At 42.9% G+C, this 6,141-nt stretch overlaps 1 long non-coding RNA gene across 1 annotated transcript in view; it reads left to right on the top strand.

Moving 5' to 3' along the window:
* LOC115032128 overlaps positions 1–6,000 on the top strand; it is a 9,653-nt gene extending 3,653 nt beyond the window's left edge. Inside the window, exons 2-3 of the long non-coding RNA XR_003837760.1 lie at positions 1,687–1,817; positions 3,057–6,000. This is a non-coding gene — a long non-coding RNA (uncharacterized LOC115032128). The remainder of the gene's footprint in view (positions 1–1,686; positions 1,818–3,056) is intronic.
* The last annotated feature ends 141 nt before the right edge of the window (positions 6,001–6,141 follow it).

Raw genomic sequence — 6,141 nt, 5'->3', positions numbered from 1 at the left:
GGGAGGGGAGGGGGAGGGGGAGGGGAGGGGGGAGAGGGAGAGGGAGAGGAAATCATCAAACCATCACTGAGCTTCAAGACTTGGAAATAATAGAAATAATCACTCTTACACTGTGCACAAAATGTATCTAACAGTTTCAGAATGTGATTCCTTCAAAGCTATTAGACTAGAGAATATGGGATAATTTGATATCTGCACTCTGTCAGCTCAGCTTTGGTTAAACACATTGTTATGTGTTCTAATTTATTAATACATAGAGTTTGATACTATTTAAAACAGCAGCTGTCTACTGAAGGTCTTGAAACATATGCAGAAGAGGGAATAAGGGAATAAGAGAAGATTCTTCTATAGCTTTAAGTTTTTAAACATTATTTCAAGTAAGGACATATGTAAAAGTGCTTGTCAGTGTGAAACATGCATGATTTGGAAGATAACAAGAATTCCACAGAACTAAGAGAAAGAGCTAAGATGCCAGGTCATAGAGTAGCCATTAAAGTCAACCCAGAGAAGCTAAGACAGACAGAAATAATGAATCCCTTAATCCCTCACACCTAAAAACTGGGGGTGAGGGGAGAAAACCCCATGATCATTTTCCCTTAAAGAATGCAAACTAACCAATGCTAATGTGAGTCAAGACAAATGTGTGTGCCATCTCACTGCTGGGAGCCAAATAGAAAGGCCCCCATAGTTTTTGAACACTGAGGCCAAGGCAGGGACTGACAAACTACTGGGTGCTAAATCAGAATAGGGGTAATTCATCATTTCTTATACCGTAAGGAGACCTTGACAAAGACTTTTAAAGAGGGTTGTATCAAAGTTTCAGATGGAAAAAACCTAGAAATGAAGACACCTGGGGAGAGAATACAAATATTTGTAAAAGCATACCCATTGTGGACTGCAGTTCTCCTTCAGAGGCTGCAAAATTCTTGCTGTGTTTCAACTCTGGTGACGGAAGGCAACTTTTACCACTGAGGCCAGTCATGCAGAACCTGTGGTCACATAAAGGTTTTTCAACCAAAAATTAGTCTCAGAAAGAGTTCAAAAGAAGCAATAACGGAAGCTGGGCAAACAGGTGCATATATGGACAAGTGGAATGACACAAACTACTAGGATATTTGCATCTCATGCAACTGACCATAGAAAATATATCCTGCAGAGTGGCACACACCACCAGGAGGAGGAGGCCAGCTAGCCTCTCCTTGGACATCATGTGCTTACAGATTAGGAAAACGTGTGGAGCTTGAAAAATGGTCTCATGATTCTGCCTTGGCCCAGTGTTTGGGACTCTTTCTCATCAAGTTTAGCTACTGGTGTTGGTGGTTGTAGAAGTCGTATCCCTTAAATCTTCAATAAGTAACCATTCTTTACTGGTCTTCAGGGGAGAACATTGCTTGTAAGATTCAGCAAGAGTAGGTAGTGTATCCCTCCAGGCCACAGAGAAGGAGTTTTGTTTTATTTTTGAGGCAGTGACTTGTTAGGTTGTCCAGGTCCATTTTGAAATCACAGTCCTCATGTTTCAGCCACACCAGTGCTGAGACTACAAATAATTAGTGCTACATCTAGTCAGAGGGTTTTTATTGCTTGCTATAGAACAGGTCTTCCAAGCTGCACATTCCATAATTGTGACAAAACAAACAAACAAACAAACCCTACTGAACCTGTCTGTGTCCTCTGCTTCCCCTGCAGTGATAAAGAGACAGAGGTGCTGATACCACATGATGCTTGCTGAGCTAAGAGAAAAGACGACACCTTTATTTCTAACCTAAGATTCTGTCTTCTTTTAGCATCTGCAAAGCCATAGAGTTTCTGGAAACAGTGTAAGTGAAATCCCTTACGTAGTACTTCTTATAATTGATATAAGTTCCAGGTATGCTTCCACACACCAGGGCTTTACAGAATATCTGAACTATGGGATTCTACCCTATACAACAAGTCTTCAAGGACCTCTAACAAGAGCACTATAAGAAACAGATGCACAAGGGACTAGGGAGATGGCTCAGCAGTGAAAGCACTTACTGTCTCAGCAAGAACACTCAAGTTTAAATCCCCAATACCCATATAAATGCCAGGTGGGCTTCTGAACAGAGAAAAAAAAAAGATGTACAGAGCAAGGCCAGACTCATCAGATGTCCAAACCCAAGTGAGCTCTAGGTTTGATTGAGATACCCTGCCTCAAAAAGTAAGTTGCAGAGCAATCAAGAATGATTCCTTGTAGAGGGAGATGTTGACTCCCTAATTGGTTCTTGATTGTGTTGATAAAAAAGGTGGAATCCAATTGCTGGGCAAAAGGAAAAAGGTGAGACTTCCAGGGTCCTGGAGGGGGAGGGGGGAGAAGGGGGCAGGGAGATGCAGGGAGAGAGGAAGGGGCTTTTCGGCATGCTTTGGAATGAGAGGACAAAACAACCATGTAAGGTCACCAAAGGTTGGCTGAAACATATTAGCTCTTAAAAGCCAAGCAATTGTGCAATCTGGCTCGTTTCAAAATAATAAAACTGTCTAGTGTTTTCTATCCATGGAGCTAAGGTGGGCAGGAGGAGAAAGAGGGCAGCTGGGGTGGTTGGTGGTGGCTTGGCAAATCGAGAGGGGCTCAGGGAGCAATCTCAGCTCCCAGTAAAGTCACCAACTGACAATTGGTGGAGCTAAACCCAGAGTGTGGCCCCTAGCAAAAGAATGAGTGTGTTTTTAAAATTACATTCATCAATGTAAGGCCTTCTCACATACATGTGAGCTCACATACATACCTCTGCACATAGAGGAACACATAGACACATATAGACACATAACCGAGTATCCCCGTTCTTATCACATGATCCATGTGAGGCATTTGGTTTAACAGAATGATGGACTATTAAGTACTTGAGTAAGGACCCAGATCAAAGCCAAACTCCATGGTTTTGCAATGGCCATCCTTAGAATGTGGTAGACACATTGGCTTGATATTTTCAAAATTCCCAATAGCTAAAATACATATTTCCTGAACTGTGGAAGTAGAGTTGTACATTCCTTCCTGTTTTCCAAGAATCACAATAATGGAGTCTGTGCTTTTTTATTTTCAGCCTTGAACTCTACAAAGTTGGAAAACTCAGTTCTTTGGAAGAAATCTTCAGCCAGGAAAAAAGTTCTGTCGACAAATACTACTGTTCTGCCAAGGGAACATAGCAATAATATCGAATCAAAACTCGTATTGATATTCTGTTATACCCATAGATCAGTGTCTTATTCAACTACTATCAGAGAACCTTCAACTTACAGAAGATGAGAACTAATACAGAGACCCATAACTGGACAGTGTGCTGAGAATGAGAGACCTTGGAATACTCAGTCCTAAACAAAATGTCTTCATCAAACCTCTCCTCTCAGGGCTCATGGAGCTTCAAGGAAGAGGAGGCAGAAAGATTGTAAGAGGCAGTGTGGGATGGAAGACACCAAAGAAACAGTGTCTTCTAGACACAACAGGACTGATGCACATATGAACTCACAGACTGGGACAGCATGCACAGGGTCTGCACAGGTCCAAGCCAAACCAAGTCTCCATGTTGAAAGAGGAAGTGGATATGAGCCTCCACCCAGCAGTTATCTTCATATGTCAACCACTCATAAAGGAAAGATTAGTGTTCTCTAATGGAGTCTCACTGAGTATATAAACCACACTTAATGGATGCCCTGTGCCCAACAGTAGATGACCAATGAAAATAAACTCAATGGTATTTTTGGAGATGTTTTTCTTACAGTGCTTTGAGTATTTTTATTATCTTACTATTCTTATGCAAATACATAAATATGTATATACATACATACATATACACACACAGGCACACATATGTTCAACAGAACTTTTATATACATAGTTAAACATCAGTGAACTCAGAAAGGAGTTGCTTTACCTGATAGTGATTGACTGACCTGAAATTCTTGAGAATTTCTGTGCCATGGGGCAAGAAAGGTTATGTTTTGAATCCAGAAAATATACTGGAGCATCTCTTGGCCATTTCATGACCAGGAACAAAGATAAACGACCAACTCAACTATGAAAGGCCAATAAAAACAAGGCAGCCTCAGAGTCAGATACCTGGAGGATCAAAGTCAAGAGTCAACTGTGAGGCAAACCATCAAGGCAACTTGGCTGCGATGAAGTAAAAGGTAATCTAGAGATGACAGTAAAGCAGGAAGAGGGTGAGGAAGTGAGGCCAACTGTGGCCTCAGAACTAGTGCCTCCTTCAGAAGCTGTGATCTGTCTTCCTCATCCTCTCCCCTTGGCACTTTTCTGGGATTGCTTCATCTTGTAGTGAGCCCAGAGAAAGCTAATGCTTCCTCTTTCAAGGAGCAAAAGTCTCTCCTTACAAAACTGGGAACTTCCTGCTGTGGCTGCAGGTGCTGAGTTCAAGGGAAGCAAAGGGCAGAGTGCACATGGCACTTGCTAGCTTCAGATCCTTTGTGACCATGCTTCCCCACATCTCCATATTTGTTTTGAACAACTTCATGCCGTAACAGCCATCTCAAGCTAGTACCACATGCCCTTCCTTTCTACCCTGGTTTTCCTGTTAAATCTTAGGCATAAAGAACCAAGAGACATTATCAGGAGCCTCATGCAATCACCACCAGGAGACCAACACGTCCCAGAGGGAAAGGGGAGATAAATGCACAGACTCCTCTCTGCGTGCCTCCTGTTCTCAGCCCTGAAGACAACCATCATGGATGCCCTTCCCTGGACAGCAATCCTACATTGCCCTTCCCGCTCCTCCTCCTGGCTTCAGTGGGTTGTTCCTGTCTGTAGCTTAAACAATTGTAGTAATTAGATGAGAACACAGTGATGTTTTACAGTTTCCCACATTATGTTCCCATAAGCCTAAGCCCTCCAGGCAAGGTAGGATGAAGCAAAGGAAATTCATTATAAGAATCCTGTCCATTCTCAGAGTCTAAGGATTCTTTCTCACTAAAGCAACTGTCTCTTCTCTGAGTCTCCTTCCCTGTGTCCAGTAACACAGTTCTGTTCTCCCTGCTGGATCTGCTGGACTCTATTGCAGACTTTCTCACGGTATGCTTGGTGCTGATGGTTACGCATGGGTTCTCAGTTGTTGCCCAAGGTTCCCTGAATGGTCTGACAGGTAAAGCCTGTAATGTGTAGTGTGTGCTTCCCAGCACCCTGGTGAGTGAGCCAATCCTATTCATCAGGCCACACCCGAAGCTTGACACCTCAGGTCCCACTCCTAAGAGGCCACTCCTTGTTTCATCTGAAACGAGGGACAGACACTTCTGTTCTTTGTAGTTTATTTCTCATGGACCACATGGTCTCAACTGCTACTTGATCTCCACACTGCTCCTGTGACCATAGTTTTGTTATCATCATAGTTGTCACTGTCAATACTGCTTTATTTCTCTCTTTCTTAACAAATCACTAATGGGTTCTGAAGATTTGGCAAAGGAGGAGGCCTGTTTCGCTTTGCAAAAGGCTGCTTGGCAGTTGCCTTGGTATCATTGGCTTTCAAACAGATGAGATTTTCAAAACAGTCCAAAGGATCCGGGGAAAGTCTCAGTCAGTTAAGCTACTGCCACACAGACATGAGGACCTGGTGTCAGATTCCAAGCATCTATGTAAAATGCTAGACATGGTGGCAGCTGTCCATAAACCTGGTTCTAGGGAAGGCAGACAGGTGGCTCTCTCCCTGTATCTCACTGGCCAGACAGTCTAGGCAAATCAATGAGCGCCTGGTACAGGGACAAAACCTGTTTCAAAAAAAAATAAGGTGGAGAGTGAGTGAGTTCATCACTCTGTGCCACTTGGTCAGCCAGACACAAAGATGCTCGATCCTGGTTCTTGAAATGGTCGCGGATGTTTTCCATTGCTCTTTGCTAAACTCTTTAATCTCAGAAAGAAATAATTGTACCCCTTTTTTCCTTCAACTTAAAGCCCACTCTGATCTAAGCCTGTCTCACTCCTTCTTGAGTTTCAGGATAGAGTCTTAATGCATATCAGGCTGAAAGACGAAATAGAGTGTAAAAAGTGTGTGTGTGTGTGTGTGTGTGTGTGTGTGTGTGTGTGGTACATGTGTGTGTATGTGGGCATGTGTAAGTGAATGTATGTGTACGTGTGTAAGTGAATGTATGTGGGCATGTGTATGTGAATGTATGTGGGCATGTGTA

The sequence above is a fragment of the Mus caroli genome, chromosome 10 (genome assembly GCF_900094665.2).
Source record: "Mus caroli chromosome 10, CAROLI_EIJ_v1.1, whole genome shotgun sequence".
Lineage (NCBI taxonomy): Eukaryota > Metazoa > Chordata > Mammalia > Rodentia > Muridae > Mus > Mus caroli.
The sequence above is the reverse complement of the archived record's forward strand: the minus strand, read 5'-3'. Positions and strand labels throughout refer to the sequence as shown.